Source organism: Neodiprion lecontei, chromosome 1 (assembly GCF_021901455.1).
Source record: "Neodiprion lecontei isolate iyNeoLeco1 chromosome 1, iyNeoLeco1.1, whole genome shotgun sequence".
Lineage (NCBI taxonomy): Eukaryota > Metazoa > Arthropoda > Insecta > Hymenoptera > Diprionidae > Neodiprion > Neodiprion lecontei.
Window position 1 is genome coordinate 2,106,040 of NC_060260.1, and position 19,396 is coordinate 2,125,435.

The 19,396-nt window shown below is 46.1% G+C and overlaps 1 protein-coding gene across 1 annotated transcript in view; it reads right to left on the reverse strand.

Annotated features, from left to right (window-relative positions):
* The window catches only part of LOC107221992, a 150,427-nt gene that overhangs the window by 24,414 nt on the left and 106,617 nt on the right, over nt 1-19,396 (reverse strand). The window contains 1 exon segment of the mRNA XM_046730130.1: nt 18,500-18,618. The gene's annotated coding sequence lies outside the window, so the exon portion shown is untranslated.

Below are 19,396 nucleotides of genomic sequence, written 5' to 3' on the forward strand. Positions count from 1 at the left end.
AAAGTTTCTCATTACAGCTCAATTAGCGAGTTTCGCGTATTGCCGTTTTGTACGCTACGTATAGTCCGGAGTCTCAAAATCAAACCATCTGCACCAAGTTAAGGAATCGCGATATGACACGAATTCCACTGCGCACACACACACGCACACGGAGATGATGATGATGCTACAATTTATAAGCGCGAGGAGCGACGTCGATTCGAGGAATCCTTTTGGCAAGGCAAAGTCAAAGGCAAGGCAACTTTCCCGCGTTAATTAACAAAGTCTGGACTACGAGCGGTGAACAGCGTCGACGAAGAACACGCGATTAAAAGCTGTGTCGAACTCCGTAGAGTTTCATCGAACTGCACGGAAAGTCTTTCCGAGAATAGAATAGATGTTACATGTACGTATATGTCTGGGATGTGTATTCGTATGTCTAGGTTGGCTCACGTTGTTAACCGCGTATACACAAGTTCGCTTTCTCCTCCGCCTCCTCCTCCACCATCTCGTCTTGAAAAAATTCAGAGGTGGAGATTTCGGAGTCGTCTCCTCTCTACCTGAGATCAAAACCGGAAATACCTACCCGCGGCACGAGATGAAAGACGTGTACATTTTTCTCCTTTTTTCTCACCTGAAACCAAAAAGGAAAGAACGATTCTTTACAATTCGTTACATTGGTGTATATATATATCAATGTGTATGTTATAATGTGGATTGTTATAATATTCATTTCGCAACAAAACTGTAATACCGTGCAAAGATTTGTGATGAATTTAAAACCTGGCAATGATATATAAATACCTCCATTCCGGTAAATAATACAACGCGGCGGGGGGCACGCGAAATTATTCCGCAGTCTAAAGCACGAGCCGGCTCGTTTCACGGTGAGTAAAAGTTTTCTGTATAATAGGAGAGGAGGTGAAGAAGAGGAGCGAGTGAAAAACGGTAAAGAAAACACTGAGGCTGAATTCTACAACGCAAACGATAAGTCATAACGGAATTAGGAATAACGAGCTTTTAAAGTCAACAGAGGAGGAACAGAGGTTGGCTTGCTGGTAGATACGGTATATAATCTACTTGTTGGAAAACGTTGCAAAGTATACACGGAAGAGCATGAAAGCCGACATTAATATCACTCTATATATACATATTTTTCACCACTCTCTGGGTTTTATCTGCCTTTTTTTCCCTCTCTTTATATATCTCTCTCTCTCTCTCTTTCTCCCGTTTTCTGCCATTTTTTACTTAAAATCGCAGAGAGGGGAAGTGAGAGACGGAAACAAGGTTACCCGTTTACAAAACATTCCCACGCAGCAGTGACGGTAATCGAAAATGTCCTTATAAGACTTGTTCCACATAGTCCTGGAGTGGTTTATTGAATTAATCATAAGAATTGATATTTCATGACAGTGTCGTAAGTGAAACAAAATGGTTCAGAGTAGTTTGACGATAAAATAACTGAGGCGAGCTGATTTATAATGTCGATATGTGCAAGGGTAGGTATGCTTGATAATAACGCCGTGTGACTGTTTGAATTAACTGTGTTATGAATTCGATGAATATTTGTGAATAAATTTCTTCCCCGAAGACTTGCGATTATTACGGTCGTAAATTCATTGGTTTCTGCATTTTGTCACTAACCCTTTCGACCCTTTCTACCACAATGCGAACAAACTACCAACGAACACCGTTGGATGAATTTTTGCTACACGCATCCAAGCACAAGGTTTGGACGAGGAATAAAAATCCTCAATATCGATTTCAGGCTAACGTTGCCTGCAAGTCTGATGAAACTACGAACGAAAATTTTTTCCTGAATTCCAAAGTGGCGACAATTATTACGTGAAAATAATCGCCGACGAAACAACCAAACTCATTACCGGCGAAGGAATGATGGAACGAACGGCGGTCCTCGAGGGATTATGAGAAACTTAGGGTGCTCGCATCGCGTCTCAAAGGCTCTAAAATTTGAACAGAGGTAAACGAAGCGGCAATCCTGGTTAGCCCGACTCAATCTCCGACTTCAATAACTCCAAGTCACAATTCCGAGGCGTGTGAATTAGTTCACGGGTAATTTTACGTCAGCTTGAATTACAACCGTATTACGCCGGGTGCGTGCTGCATCATCATCGCGGGTTGGTGGTGATGAGAATGCAAGAGAGAGAGAGAGAGAGAGAGAGAGAGAGAGAGAGAGAGAGAGAGAAAGTGATAACTGGCGCTAATTATCTTCCATCCTCCGTTCGCTGAAAATCGGAACCGTCAAGCACCAGTCGAGTGATGATCGATCATTGGACGCGCAGCATCAACAAGAATCAGATATGAACGACGAAAATTGTTCGTGACCCGATTGACGAGCGTCGAGATGCTCGAGATGCATCCGGCGTTGTCCCAGGTCAGAGATGAGTTGATCCGATTTACGGCCACCGGATACCGGAGACAAGAGACAGTCGACGTCGAGGTGCGTTATTAGATTAGGTACACCTGGTATTAGCATGTCATGCATATTCCATCAGCACGAGCCGCGAGGAGGCGGGAATCGTATTGCGCCTTGGTTACGTATCTCCGACCGTCTGCGCGGATCGGTGTGACATTGCCTTACGGTACTGCGGACTCTGCGTATCCTCTTACCTTGGCACTTCGGACGCCACTGCTGACCTTAACCGCCTCGCGTGGCAGTCGTCCGAGGTGTGAAGGACAAACGCGGAGTGTAAGAAACCGAGCGAAGGAGAGAACCGCGCCTAGCTGTCGTAAAAGAGGCAATCGTCGTTAAAGACTGTACAGCGATATGACCGATAGATTAGCTCCCTGTAGCGACGAATCGATTCCTTCTCACGTTCAATTTCTTCACCCCTAACCCCATTTCCGACAAAATATATGCCTACCTGTTAAACGCGCGGAAACATTACCCAGATGGAGAGGAAAAAAAAGAAAAAAAAAAAAGAAATAAAAAACAAAAAAGAACAGGGAGTGTAGTTTATGGATCAACTACATTCCGTGCAGGTTCACCCCAGGGATCATTTCTTCTTCCGTAAAACCAACCATCCCCACGTATCAGAATACCTACTTTGTTGTTTCTCGCGAAATAAAACGAAGAAAAAGAAAAGTGAAAAAGAGGATGAGTACCGAAACGATGATTTACCGAGCGACATCACTGTCGTACAAAATTATGCAAACGTTAAGGTTTCCAGACTGCGGCCTCTCCTCAAGCGGTTTAGATTAATACCGTTGTCCGAAAACGACCCACCGACCTGCAGAGCTGCAAAAAGGTCACGGGCAAGAGACGAACGTAAGGTTTAAAAAGTAACTTGTGTTGCGGCGATGAAAAAAAAAAAAAAAACAAAAAACAAAATTGAAGAACGGAAGAGGACTAAGTTAGTAATAACGTAGGGATGAGTTTAAGGTAGATAGGTGGTTATTTGAGAAAAAAATTTTTTTTACGATCGGACGGAGACTAAGAAGGAGGAAAGAATATCCGAGAAAGCGTAGGGCGGAGGAAAGAAAACAGAGAGATGAACGACAGAGCGGGGAAAGGGGGATAGAGAGGCATCCATCTCGTTAAGAAGGAGTGACGCCAGGTTAGACGCGAGGGTGACAAAAACTCAGCTGATATTATTTTCAGATCGATACCTTCAGCCGACGGCAGCTAGCCGTCGAGAGAAGAGAAGAGAAGAGAAGAGCGACGAATGATAGGGAGATGGAGAGATTACGGAAGGAAACAGAGAGCGCGAGAGAATGGGGTGAGGAGTAAAAGTGGAGTGAAAATACATCCGCTCTGTTTCGTGACGACGACGACGACGACGACGACGACGACGATCGGGGCAACGTTTCGAACCGTTTCGCGGGGAAAGATACGAGCCTAACGAAAACCATTCACGAAACATCCGTCACCTGTGCGTATGTAGACGAAATTGGAATAAAATTATCATCCCTCCCCAGCAACAACGATAAGACAAACGATAGTGGGAGGATTCCCCTCGAAATCCTCGCAACTTGGCACACCATTCAGCTTAACCCGCTTCCAAGTTCCGGTCGGCTTTGAGTTTGATGCTGTTTTGTAGCGGCGTTCGCTCCAACTAGTCTGGATACACGCCGATACGATATCTTGTCGCGAACAAAGCGGGGGAAGCCCGGAGAAACAAGTTTTCCTCTCACTCCCTCTATCTCTTCATCTCCCTTTCCGTCTATAGTCTCTCGACCTTGACTCTTTGGGAACAAAATTCAAGGTCGATCCGCGGTTCGCATCCAGCCGGGCGATCCGATTACCGAAGTTGACGATGATGACGATCATGAGGCTCCTGTGACTTTTTTCACAAAGCTCAGTCCTGAGTTCGAGCCCGAAGCGAGGTGGGAAGACCTTGAACACGTCGTGCCTCCACTCGAGCGTTCAAACATTGAAGAATACACCGTTCGTTACTCCGGATGCAATTACTCCCGGGTCGCGTACGTGTTTCCCTGCGACTGAAATCCAACGCCCTGTTTTCAATCTCCGGAGAGCTTTGAGCTACTTGCAGGGAACGGTGGATATGTGTTAAAACAAATTCCCGCTACCGGCTAAAAGCGAAACACATTTCTGGAGTCCCCCTCCTCCCCCATCCCCACTTTTTTTTACACAAGTAGAAAAGGTCACGATTTACGAGGCCGTAAAGCGAAACGGAATCACTCGTCGCTGCTTTTTAGACACCAAACGTACCTCCTCATCCTCCTCGCTGCAACTCGGTTCAATTAGCACGCGGACATTCATACGAATTGCCAGTCAAGCCTTGGTTTGCTGATTTGCAATTTTTTACCCTGCTTCCCGAGTGCTTTTCTCTTACTATTTTTCTCTGCCTCTTTCATTCGGAGATTTATCATTACAGCGATCGCGTTCCGATTCTAAGCCGACTTGTTACAGGCGGTGATAATAAATTTAACGAGGCACGCAGTCACCCCTTGTTCCTTTCGTCGATCAACGGCTCGCCCTCTCGCCAGGCGCGTGTCATTTTCATCGTGATTGGTTTTTCCCCCTCCTGCAGCTAGCTCGGAGTGCGGGGTAAAACCACCGAGCCTCGGTGGTGGAGCGTTCTATTTGTAAAATTTATGAATTTCCGACTACCCAGGCTGCGTTCAAAGGTCGCCCAGGTATACCTGTGTACGCAGCATCGAACTTGGTCAGGAATTATTGGAAATCGTGACCTCACTCGTGATTTCATAACGTAATAGCAGACGCTTTCTGCGCCGGTGTAAGGCAATGTAGGAAATTGGCCTTACGATTGCCTCGCTGTACGACTCTGACGTCAAATCGCTTTGCAACTCTTGCTCTTGAGCTACAAAGGTATATATACGCGAGTATCGGAGAGGTCACGGTCGGATTATCCCTCGCTGCGATTTCCGTTCACGGTCACGAGAAAAAGCAACCTCAAATCTGAATGCCTCGGCTCCGAATCGATAAATCGCTGTGAAAGTTGAGGTGAAAATCCGTCCTCGGGAATCCCCGACTTTTTCTAACACGATGTTTCGAACGTCTATCCAACGCATGGCGGATTCTCGCTTTCCAACATAAATGCGGAGCTCTGCAACGAGGTTAAATTAATGCAAACGTGATTAAAGCCAGCTGAGTACGAACGTCAAGTTACGCTGCACGTTTGTACGGATAGCGACAAGATAGGAACAAGTTTTGTAAGCTGACGAAAGCCGAGCGTGCTTAGCCTACTTTTTTCTTTGACGACTTCGATTCTTGCCCGTCAGCTTTAATGGTTTAAAGCTTTATTATACTTTACTTCAGCCGTTGTATATTTTCTTCGCGGTGTATACGCCATGCAGCTATATCTATACGTTTGTACGAGCGTCGTAGTCGACAAAGAAGAAGAAGAAGAAAAACGACGAGACCGTTCTCCATCCGCTACCCGTTAATTACTCTACTCAGACTCTCTGCGGAATTTTTATCCGATTAACTTTCCTCGAAACGCGACTCGTGATTCCTCGTACACAGTTTCTTTTCGGTTGGGTAATATTTAATAGTGAAAACTTGGTTATTTTTTCATATACACAGACAAATTTCAAACAATAGCTATCCTGCTATAAATGTATAATATAAATAAATAAATTTAGAAATTCATTTCGAACGATCCCTGCCAGGCTCGAAAGTATCGATAATCATTTAGGGACTACCGCTAAACTAGTCGTTTTTCATCTCGAACGACCGCGGTAATAGCGTGCGGATTTGGTGAAGCGAAGCGGTGAAACAAGTGTTCTTCAATAGCCCCGAAGTAGGGGATGAAGAGGAGGGTGGTTTCAAGATGGCACGAGAAGGATAAGGACGGATACTGGCAGGAGGAGGAGGACGAGAGGAGCGCGCTGAGAGTTGAACTACTTGTGCAGTTGGTAGAACTTGTTCCATGGCAGAGCTCTCGCGTGAAGCCGGAGAGTAACTCCGAGGAAAGTTACTTAATTATGAAACTACCGTAACACGACGCCAATGGAACTGGAGATATTTACCGGGTTTCCCTACTTCAACGGTATGGCGCTATCTCCAACTATAATTGTGTAAAGAAGAAATATGCGCCCGATTGTTCTCCACCCCCGAGAGTAAATCGGCGCCCATTCGGTTCTACCGAATATGGTTAACGAGTAAACGCGGCGGTGATTTCGATCGAACGAACATCGTTTCGTTCATTTTCCATTCTCTTTCTCTCTCTCTCTCTCTCATCCTGCAGTTCGGGATGTAAGACTTTCCAAATTCCTTCCTTTATCCTGCGTTTTCTTTTACGACATCGATGTACGTTCGAACCTCGATCGGATCAAACCTATGACCGACTTAGCATCTTTTACGAGGATGTTAAGGCAGGCTCGTGCGGCTCGAGTAAAACGGTAACGAGAAAAGTTGACTCGACGATTTTTTCCAGCAAGAAGAAAACCGCTGTACGAATCCTCGAGCCTCTGTCTCTTGTTCTTTGGCCTGAAACAGCACGGGGAAAGCAAAAAACTTTTCTTCTCTTGGAAATAATTAACCGTAACTATGCCGTTTTACGAAAAGGTTCACCAGGAGCAAAGGTAGAAAGTGAGGCGAAGCAACGTTAATATCAAACCGCGTTGATACCTGCGAAGTCCTCCCGCGTCAAGTCCCACCGCGATTTGTCCGTTCTCGAGAATAAACCAGCTGGGTGAAGTAGGGTAAAAAATTAATTGCCAAGTGCTATTCAACCAAGCCTCAAGGGGGGTTCTCGGTTATATTTTTGTCTGACGGCGAAGTGCTCTTGTTTCGTCACACGGGCTTTATCCATCATGGTTCCAAAAAGAGGATCGGACCGGAGAAAAAGGCAGACTTAGACCAGACAAAGCTTCTTTTCAGGGTCGACCGCCCGCGGCACCTTTGTTGCAAAAATGCATATACAATAGCCAAAAGGAATGACGTTTACACGCACTAATTTAGACAATACTCAGAAACCTTTTCAACGTGAAACGAAAACGGTAATGGGAAACGTACCAACAACGCGATTACCAATTTTTCCTCCTACACTTACCCCGACTTCCGGGTCACAAATGAAACACGCCTTCTTGTTACGCCGTTAATAAAATGGTTACACAAAGATATAGGTACCCACACAGCTGAAGATCGGTGCGCAATCAGCGTACTCAATTTACAATCAAATCACGGGAAGAGAAGCGAGGGGATTAACTCGCCTGGAGACAAATTTATCAGGTTACAGAAGCTGGTGTAAATTTTGACAGAGCGTCAAGCTCGGAGTCAGCTGTTGACGGGTCGTCCCCGTGTCAGAGGAATCCTGAACGGCGTTCGCGCGACGCGCACAAGTGTTAATCAATTATTCGCTTTGAAGCAGTTTCATTGAATCCCACCGCCTGCTCAGCCTCTGATTATACTCTCGCTTAACTTCCACCTCGCGTGTTCGTACAGCGTGTAAAAATAGTGGCTACGAAAGTCAAGGAATTGCAGCGAGCTTTTGGACGTTCTCCCGTACCGCGCAATGCCGAGAGTGTTTGAGCTCGAGCTTGGGAAAGCGGAAAGCGACCGGCTCCGGCGTTATCTCCCGTTTTATCTGACCCAGTTTCCTCTCCCCTCCCTCTTCTCCTTCTTCTCCTCCTCCTCCGGGAGACACGTAGACGGGGAACGAAGAGTGTGGACGAAAACGGAGCCAATTTACACAATTACCGGACCGTCCGCCTAGACCTTACAGCATGACGGCAGTTTCCCAATCTCGCGGTTAGCAGTTGGGCGGCGAAACTTTTCCCGCTTCTTCGTATTTATATCCCCTTTTTCTTCGGGCCAGTTAACCGGCGCCTGGTATTGCCCGCGGGTCACCCTCGAAAAACCCCTTTTACTTTTACCTCATCATCAAGTTCCTACCGCCGCCGCCGCCGCCGCCGTCGACGAAAGTGTTTACGAGGATTTTATTCCCGCGCGCGCACGCCGGCCGGTATGGCCTTGCCATTTTTTCCCCCCTGTTAACCCATAAACCCCGAAAGCGCTCTAAAAACCACCCCGAAAAATTATTATCATCATCATTATAATTATTATTATTATTATTATTATTATTATTATTATCATCATCATCATCATCGTTGTCGTCATCATCGTCATCATCGTCATCATCATCATCATCATCATCATCATCATTATACGCTCGCAGGTCGTTAATTAACAACTGTTATCCGACATACCGGCATACCGCCGGAGGCTGTAAATTAAATTGAGATGGAGAAAGAAAACTCAAAGCTGAATTCAATAAAACAAGCCTCTCAACGTTTTATTCGCCTGATCTTGCGATCATTGAAATGATTGCACTCGGCAGTTCGCTTTTCCCTTCCTTTTGTTTCTTGGCTCCGGACCACGTCGAGGATGTCGAGGAATCAGGGGACGGATTGGCGGCTTCGGAGAAGGTGACAGCGTTGAATTTTAATCGAGCCTCTCTCGCCTGGTTGGCAGACACCCCGGAATCACTGGGTCACAGGATTCTCGCTTTGGCCAGCTTATGATGGTTATTTTAATTAACGACGAACTAACCGAGAACAAAGTTGCGCTTACGAACCACGGCGAGGAGGCTATAGAACTGGGAGAAAAGCTTTCTGCGCGGCAGGTAATGAAGGAAAATCGCCTGAATTATACGCGTGGAGAAAATTCCTCAAACTCGCAAGTTCTTGCCGTTAAATGAATATTTTCACAGCCAAGTATAAAACGATGAATCTGATCCGAGTATACGTGATACAGGAGAGCCAGACGTTTTGTTTACCAGCTTTTACGTCTTTACGCCGACCGGCTTCCAGAAATACCCTTTCAAGTCCGTTACGAAAGATTAAGGATTAAAGGATGAGCGAATGCCGTCGTCTATCATTCGTGGTAGACAGTTGATCTTTGAAACCGCGTCCCCTTCCCTCCTTTCACGCAATTTCACCGGCCGACGGATTCCCGCGAGTTATTCCAATGCTGCTGCAAGAGTTCTTTGCCAAAACCGTTCGCGCGTGTAATAAATTTGCTTGACGATAGCGTTATACTGCGCTATTGCGATGCCGCGGGGCAGGATAGACGGGATTTGAAATGTTTTTTCCTCCTCTTTTGAAAACCATTTCACGATAGTGAAATCTTCGTTACGTAGACTGCAAATTCACTGTATATATCGAACACCGCAACTACAAGTTAGTTTGTGCATTAGGTTTACAGTTTCAACTGATGCAAAATGAAATAATGAATCTACACGCGATAATATTACAACTACGGAACTTTTACCACCAAAGTTTATTACACTTTCCCGTTTCCTCTTGCTCTCTCTATCTATCTTTCTCTCTTTCCACTCGTAAAACTGCAACGTTCGTCCGGTTCGAACCAACTCCTAGTGTAAATACGAAAATTACGGTTTTATTAACACAACTGGTGCAGCGGCACTGGAGAGAAGAAAATAACGATAGAACTACAATTCCGCACAACTGTTCTCGTACAGGCAGCAATTTTTAAAAAAGTAGGTAAAGAGCTTACGCTGTGAAAACCTGTGTATGGTTTGGGTACATAACATACATTATAAAGTACACGTTTATGATATAAACCACAAAAAGTTAGCCACCCTGTGGAGGGTCGTGGGGAGCAGCGGAAGACCAAAGGGGAAAGGGCGAGGGGTAAACTGGAGGATAACAAAGCTTGCGGACGTGAGTTATATAAATCGCTCGATATATTACGGTACAGTGGTAGAGCGAGGTGAGGTGTACCTACTTTCGCCGGCTCCGGCGGGTCCAAGCAAACTTTTAGCACGTTCGGAAGAAGAAGAAGAAGACGAAGAAGAAGAAGAAGAAGAAGAAGAAGAAGAAGAAGAAGAAGAAGTAGTGTAATGGAAAAATGAATATGGCTTGTGTTACGCAGAGCTTTTCAAAAGTAAGCAAACTCCTCCACCCCCCTCCACCCCCTTCCTCGTCCCACTCCCTAAACGCAAGACGACTTATCATAAAACGCGGTAGCTGGTAACTCAAAATCAAGGATATTGATGCTGTACCTCATAAAGGCAAAGCGGCTCAGCCTGCCATTTAATATCAGACTTTCGAGTGGATGAAAATACGCGGCAAACTACATTAGAGAAAGGGGGAATAAACTCCCCGGAGACTCGGACACTATTCTACATTATTCTATATCTTACGCCTGATATCGAGAGAGTAAATTTTTTTCACCGGTTCAATTTTCACACAGAATTTACGGGATTCAGTGATATTCGATAATAAAAGCTTGAATTGCAGGTCGCGTGACTTGCTTGGCTCAGAATCTAGTAGTGTATACATTGTAGAAAAATGAAAGAAAATCTATCTCGAATATGAGAAAAGACAGACGAGGCAAGGTCAATCGAAACTCCAGACGCGCCGAGAGGTTTCTTCGAGGCGCGAAAAGCCAACCTCAATTTCGGAAAAAAAAGAAAGAATGAAAGAAAGAAAAAACATACACGGGTACAACAAACGTCAAAGAAATCCCTCAGCGATCGTTTCGCGTAAAAGCATTTTTTGTTGGAACGAAGTGGAGAATAAGCGAATAAGAATATGCGTGGCTCGGTCCACGCGTGTTGCGCGTGCTGGACAGTTACACATCGACACGCGTGTTTTCGTCCGCGATCCGAGAATACGCAAGAATTTCATCCGCGAGTCGATACCTACACCACGCGGAGGAACGTGATTCATTTATAAAAGCTCCGTTCCTTCTGCAACCCGCGGGGAATCGGTTCTTGGAAAGTGACTATTTGACGTTCCCCTGACCAAGCAAAGCATGCAAACGTCAATCCTCCACAGGTTACTGCCACAATCCGTTTTGCATCGAACGTATAAACAACAATCAGCGACAACGTGCGGTTCAATTTTCGTCCGTGATTCGTTCGAGGCCTCCGCAGTTTGTAAACAAATGGTAGGATGATGAAAATTCGGCGTTCATACATGTATATATATATAGCAACGAAATGACAACCCTGAAACGGACTGGTTAACGGTGACGAATCGGTGGCTCGGCTCACCAGATGATGCGGGCAAAAAATAGGAGCGAAAACAAGACCCCGCGAGCCCCGATAAAAGATCATCTCATAACGCCGCGGGAGCGGAGAATCTTACGACGACGGCCAACCGAGTTGATACGTTTTCCGCAAAAACCGCGTCAGCGGAAGAGGAAGTTGAACCCGGCAATCGGACTGTCGGGGGGTCTTTGGCACGTATACACGCTGTATAACGGGGTTCTAAATCTGTTCTTCATCCCTCTCTTCGCGTGCCTTTGACGAAGATCAGCCGACAGACGAGAACCACCCGCCGGTCTCTGCGTAGACTTTGACGCTGGTTGCAGTCGCGACACAATAGCATCGCGACAAGCTTCTCAAGCTTGACTCGGGGGTTGGGAATTCGATTCTGATTTTCTCGAACATCCTACGCGATCCAGCCTGCAACCATCGTCCGAGCAAAGCCTGGCTTTGGCACCTCGAAGTCTCCTCCTTCACACGCGTGCATCGATCCTGGATCGAGAGTGTGCCGTGTCACGGGCGTGCAAATGAACCTGGTCGGTGCTCTTCCTTCGCCGCGTGCGCGTGCACCTACACCGCTAACCGCTCTTCCACCCCCTCCCACCCCCTCCGACCCGGTTCGAGCGGGGTGCGTATCGATTATATGCGTTCGCGTTGGGGGCGGCGGGGCTTGCTTCGTGTCTGGTGCCCGCCTGGTGCCCGCCAACCCGACTATCGCGGGGGCAGGAGTGCTTCGAATAGCTGGCTCAAATAATTAATACTCGACATCTCGGAGCGTGTAAATGAGTGAGGTGCATAAAATTCACCCGCTGGTATAATTATAACAGCCAGCCAGGCAGCAGGCAGGCGGACCGGCGAGTTTTGTTCAAGCGTTCATCCCCCACCCCTATCCAGCTATAACAATCCCGTCGACAAACTTTTCGCGTAAATCACATGACCGATTTTATCTTATCTTTTTTTCTTTTTTTTCTTGTGGTTTTACCGTACACGATTTATAACGTGTTTCACTGTTCGCCGACATATCTGATATGATCATGACCTTTCGCAATTCGGCAGATCGGCAACAACGGTAAAGTTCAATAGGTGAGGGTGAAATTTTTCAGACTCGAAACATTCCATCGCCGACGATAAGATCGGCTGTCTTGACCCAGTTACCGTGAGTCAATGGAAAGTACGGAGTGGTTCAATTTCCCGCTGCATCGTCATCCTCGTTATCGCGAACAAGATCGTACGTCAAATAATTTCCAACTTTCACTGTATAAACCGTCCGCTCGCGTCGCGTCGTTTCGCAGCTATTTGTCAATCCCTATAAATGTAACGGATTTACCTTTGAGGGTGTAACATGGAATTTCCAATCTCGTTTGTTGAGGTAAGGTGAATAATTGAGACCTCCTTTACACAGGGCCGCCGCAGCGCAATATAGTCGACTCGTCAGGCAGACAAAGGGGTTGAGAATCACCCTTTAAGGGTGATGAGAATAAAAAAAAAAAAAGAAAAGAAAAAAAGGTGAAATGAAATTGAAAAATGCGTAGACGCCATGTTTAAGGATTTCTTTTCAAAGCTCTGTTCCTTTGCCACATTTCCATGTCTGCATGAAAATACAAAGCAAATATATACATTAGTGAAATGGAAGAAAGATATATTTATTGGTAAGGGGGGATTAAGGTGATAAAACGAGACGAGACGAGACGATTTATATCTAGGAATTTTATTGCTGGCCAGCGTATGTCGAATCTATCGAGATTATTGAACCATTAGCAAAATTACAGAAGAACTGGCGGCATGGCGGAAAGAACGGCTAACATCGGGATTAGGATGAGATTTTTACTATCGCCCGCTGAAATTTCGTCACAGTGTGAAGAGGATGAAGATAACGGTAACCGTTTCTGAGGAACGGGTTAAGATTCGCACTTCGAGTGGATAAATTCCTCCTTATCGGTTCATCATCCTCCCGAAGTAGTCGAAGCAAAGAGAAGACTCGGCCTCGAAGTTAATAAAACAAAATGTATTTATACGAGACGTTGTGCCGCCGAGCAGCTTCGATATTTCACCCCAAAGTTTGGGTTGATCGGCGTTGGATGCGGTGGAACGAGAAACGCAGCGATTGGAAATAGCGTCGAATCAATACGCAGTGGATGGTCGGTATACCAACACGCGCACATTGACAGAAGGATATTTATGTCCCGAGTAAAGAAGAGAGAGCGAGAGAGAAAGAGAGAGCAGGAAAACGGAAATTGTCGGAAAATAGGGAAACGCTTGGTCATTTTGTAGCCGATATATTTCGCGGGGAAAATTCGACGTGTCTGCGGTGCAAAGCACGAACCTGCGAGACGAGTCGCCGTTTCGTCGTGGCGTTCGATTCGACCATCGGCATCCCATATTGGCGAAACAATAGTTCTCCTTATAAACCGATCAAACGATCAAACGATCAAAACGGGCCGCCCGACAAAACTCGAGTGCCTAAATTTATTCACCACTCCAGACGACGATACTATACGGGACGAGTCTCTCGAGGGTTTCATCGACTTTTCCAGGCTCAGCGAACAAGTCCGACGGACCATCGCCGATAACCGTAACTGTATAAACGAAAACGCCCCCCCCCCCCCCCTGCCCCCAACACACACACGCATCCATTCGTACGCGTGAATCTATCCCTAAAAATCGTCCCTTTTTCCCGTCTCAGTTTCACTGGATGATCGACGTTTAAAGACTCGTCAAAGTCACGTGCGTGCGTCAGACTCGTTCGTTGTGTAAAAAAAAGACAAGAAAGATGTCTACCGATATTATCATACGTACACCTATGCGAGTTATGCAGAAACGTTTATGGATAACGCGGAAGTTTTAGCCAACTGTCGTTATAATATATATAATAGAGGTTGTGATATTATCGGATGACTTCTGCGGTATTACGCAAGGCGTTTACTGCACTATCGCACTTGCAGCGACGCATACCGAGAGGTAGGCGCGAGTAAGCGAGCGAATGCATAGCGCGTGTCACACGCGTATTGGGATACCGTATGATACACTGCAGTTGCAAATTACCATCGTAGGGAACTGGAAGGCCTTGAATCTTGATACCACGTCAGACTTGCACCGCGAGTCCAACTGTAAAGGCGTTGATTTATACTCGAAAGGATTATCACTCGAACGCGAGGTCCTTTTTTTCGTTCACGCAGGACTGTCCGACGCCGTCGAGATTTCAACTATCTACGATGATACGGCGAATATACCGAAACGAAAAGTCGGTCCCAGTGATTTGGGACAGCGTCCGGATGGCATCCGATTGGTTTATTGGATTAAGGGTTGTAAAATTAATCGCTTGGAAATTAGAACTGATTACAGAAACAGAACCTGTTATACGTACATGCGTATGCATGCATGTGTCTGTGGGAGTATATATATATATATACACACCGTAGCTCTAGGGCGGTGTAATAATATCAACCAAGCAACGTTGCCGCTTAATTCAAACAGCGGGAAGGCAAAGTGATACCAACCTACCGTAATTACTTTGAACGATGGCAAATACGCTCCTCGATTTATTAGTTCGTCCCTCGTCGTATATGTATATATAGGGGCATATTTCAAGTCGACGAACTTCGTTGAATCCCCCCTCCCCCAAGTATTTTCACAAATAATTAATTCGCACCAAACAACGACGCTAATTGTGTCTCTGGCTAATCTTTTCTGTCGATTTCAATTGACTCGGGACGATTTCAGAAGCGAATCATTATACAATAACAGTATTAAATCCAACAGTGAAACAAAGAAGAAGAATACAAAATGAAGGAAAAGAAGAAGAATATATAGTACGACGAAAATCCATCGACACGTGGCAGACTGACGTATAAAAAAGGAATATAGGGCATGTACGATAAAAGCATCCAATTTTAATTTTATTAAAATTTTTTCGTGGAAATCCTGCAACGAATTTACACGAGGTGTATAGTATAACACACGTTAGAAAAACTAGGGCGCTAGTAATACGAGGGTGCAATTGTCCGTGTAAGAAAGGTTACTTCTTTTTTCCTTTCATTTTCTACCATTCATCACAGCTGAACAGCTGACGACGACGTGTCCCTCGCGAAAAGTTTATTTCAAGGCTTCCTTCAACTTCACCCACCCGCTAGCCTCTCGTCGCTGAGTAAAAATGAATAAACGTTCGAAATAGAAGACCGTGTGGTAAAAAACAACGTAAAATGTATCCCAGAACGAGGAGAAGATGATGACAAAGAAAAAAAAAAAAAAAATATGCTAAACGGCTTCCCGGCAAAGGGATCGGCGACACAGGCACAGGCATTGATATTAATTAGCCACTTGAAGTTAATTACTTGTACCGTAGCGGTGCAAGCTCGCTGCCTGAATCCACAGGGAACCAACCTCGACCACCACCTCTTCCTCCTCCACCTCTTCGCTCGATGCGGATAGGGGGGATGGTTTCGAGCCAACCAAAAGCGTGCGAGGGGCGGAGTGGGGGGGGGGGGGGGGGGGGCGGCTGACAGGTAACTAATACCGTGCCCTATAACCACCCCGCCACCCGATCTCTAACCAACTTGAGTTACAAACTTACCCTATATGCGCTCCTCCTCGCACGTACACGCCTAACGATAAGTCTGTACGGGTGCTGCAGATAGGTATAAAGTAAGGGTGTAGCTTACACTGCAATTTATTACCCCTGGCACAGAGCACATCGATCCCCCGACGCGTGTTGCGTGTGTAAAAATTAATTTGCATTTTCTTGTCAATTTTTCGACACGAGTTTACTCTTAAAGCTCGGAAGTTTAATCGAGATCGTGAAGATGAACACAATTTTTCGCAATGAAACGGTCAAGTTATTTGCCGCGATTTTCGGGCTGCGTGAATAATTCTGTACAGCAATTGTTTCGGGTCCAATCGCTCTTGGACAAACTAAAATAATCATAACCCAAGGACGAGCGATGTTAGCGATAACGGAGAGAGCAGAGAAAAGCGAGAATGAGATAATGGGCAAAAAAGAGAAAGCCAAAGGCGGGGCGATACAGTCGAGGATTGAGTTCGCGGTAAGGGGAAAAGCCAAAGATCTGAAAGCGGTATACTTTGGAGTTTCTGATGAACATTTGAAAAGCTCGCGGATACGAAGGAGAAAACAAAAGGAGAGTTGAAACGTCGAAAGAGATAAAAAAAAAAAAAAAAAAAAAAAGAGGGAGAGATGAGATACGGCAAACGCGGAGAAGAAGTAGAAGCATCTGGATACCTGGGCAACAATAATCCAATTCGTTTCATGGCGGCCCAACTTGGGTTGTAAAAAATTCAGACGCGTCTCGAGGTCGGCGTCGACCTAGACTCTCTAATTACATGATATCCAGCGTTTATAACGGCTCCACCTTTATTCACCCCTCCGCGTACCCCCTTCCTCGTGTTCGCAAGAACGCGCTCAACCGACTTTTCACGCCAAGACAGAAATTTTTCATCCCTTTCCTCTGTGTATAACAATATTTCAACGTTGCTACACGGGATATAACACGCTGGGTGTTAAAGCCGGTCGAGACACTGAAAGATGGCTTACCTAATAACAACAACAACAATAATAATGCGTGAAAAGATTAAGGGCACGGAATAATCGGCTGGCTATAACGCGAGAGACACAACGCGATATATCTTGTGATTAGAATTTGTAATTTAAATCATAATCACCGTAATAATTCACTATATTTTAAAGTGAAAGTTCCCGACCGGCATAACACGACAAGATGACGACAGGGTCTACCCAGGGTGACCTCCGTGCGACAAGAAAGGGATGAAACGGCGGGTGTTTTTTGCTGACGCGAGGGAGGGTACAAAGTATACAAACGAGAATCGATACCAGAGCCTCGAGACGAACCTTCGCCTTGTATTATAATAATATAATCGTCGTTTGGCGCAAAGAAAATGAATAACCAAACATGCCGAAACGTTGCTATTTTCGCCACGACATAACGTGCAAGACTGTGTAATGTATTACTGCCGAGGAGAATAATAACAAATAGTTCACCCCTGTCACCTATCGTGAAGAAAGAGGAGGGTTCCAGAGTTATAAACCCGCATCCAACGTTTTAACGAGTTTTTTTTATAGACCAGCTGGACAAAACTCTTCCCGATGACAGGGACGACGACGTTATCACACCTCGGATAATAACTCTCGACTCGTTGCAAACGATCGTCCTATAGCACAATAAATGTGGTAAGGACCTGAATTTAACACCCGCGGGACCTGATTGTAAGCGAAAATTATCCCCTTTCGATAGTATGCTCTTTCCCGGATCAGCTGTATTACGAATAAACGGTGGCCGATAGAAGAAAGTTCTGATTCCAAGGCGCGCTGAAAAACCGCAGTAACGATTAAAGAAGTGGAAAAAATGAAATACCGATGAATGCAATCTAGCGCGAATGATCCGGATCTGAAACAGAATTGCTAATGATTTGGCGCGCTGAAAATATGTCGGAAAAACTTGCGCCCAAGGAAAAAGACAAGGGTATTCGAAGATTAAACTCTCCCTCTCTCTCTCTCTCTATCTCTCTGAAGTAGATTTTTCAATTTTGGTTCCATAGCAGACTGTTTCCGCGTCGGATAGCCGCCGAGTAAAACGAGAGGATTACGGGACCTTCACCAGAGGATACCGCTCGAGGCGTGTACTGTGGAAACCGGGATCCCTCGCAGGAAATGAAAACGCCAAGGCGAGCGATTCGACCGGCGATATCAGTCAGGGATCTAGGTGGCAACGATCACTGGCTGGATTTAGTCCAATGGCTCTTACGGTTTCCGTTCACATTCACAATCTTGTACCACAGCCCTATCATACCCAGAAGGCTGACTCATAATCCGATCTCTCCTCGCACGGACGATGATCAATAGTCAAAGACCGCGGGATACTTATCGCGGTTAAACCGCGTATACCTACTCCGATTAGTTGGACGAAAGGCTTTGTTCGTAGCGCCTCTTCGCAACTCGGAAACCCATTTCAGTGTAACCTACGATCACGAATGCCGACGGCGAGTCGGGATCGCGTACTCGCGTACGACGGTGTTATCCGACTTACCTGATGTGTGCCTGCAGGGTCTCGGGAATGGGCTTCAACGGGGCTACTAGCCAGCCCTGCTGACCGGGCGCGTGCGCGCTACCTCCGGCACCGAGGTACTTCGGCGTTCCTTCTGCATCCTGTAACAGACCGGTGAAAGAAGGAGCGTTAGTAACCTTTCGGCGATAACGGGTGGAAATTTTCTAGAGAGTACCGGAATCGAGAAGTCAATTTTCGAAAGCTCCCACCTGGTGGCGGTGAAACGATTTCCGTATTCACGGTAACAACGCGACTTCCCGCTTCTCAGCGGCATTGATATGGCCAAGAGGTGGTCTACTATTTACGCCAGCTGATGGACGAAGAACGGGGTCGACGTTTGCAGGCTGGCCGCGTGCCTGATTAAATGTCGATACGTGGTCCTGGGCGCAGTGACGCTTGACACGCTCGGCTGCCAGGGACGACAACCATCGGCGCTCGGTGCCTCGGCACATGGAGAAAAGTTTATATTGGTTTTCATATTTAATGCAATACATCGCACCGCACGCCGCTGCTGTATAAATAATTTATACCCAGAGGAGGGAATTGAGGAGAACTCGTTAAAAGACAAGGATAGAGAGGTAACGCTCAGCCTCGCGTAAAATCGACTTTTCGGAATCGGGTACCTACAAAAATCACACCATCGTCGTCGCTCGTCGCGGCGAATCGAAGAGTGACGACCGTCCGATACCCGGTCGACCTTAAATCTGCGAGAGCAACGGCGGTGCGTCGTTGTCGCGTCCGCGTCCTTACGATCGGTGAATTGATTAGTGTAACGCTAAACTGTTCAACCGAGCTGTACCGTACTGCTCCGACTACGTGGCACGGTATACGAAACACGCGCACAGTTGGTGCTCGAACAAGTAGGTTAAGTCAGCCAGG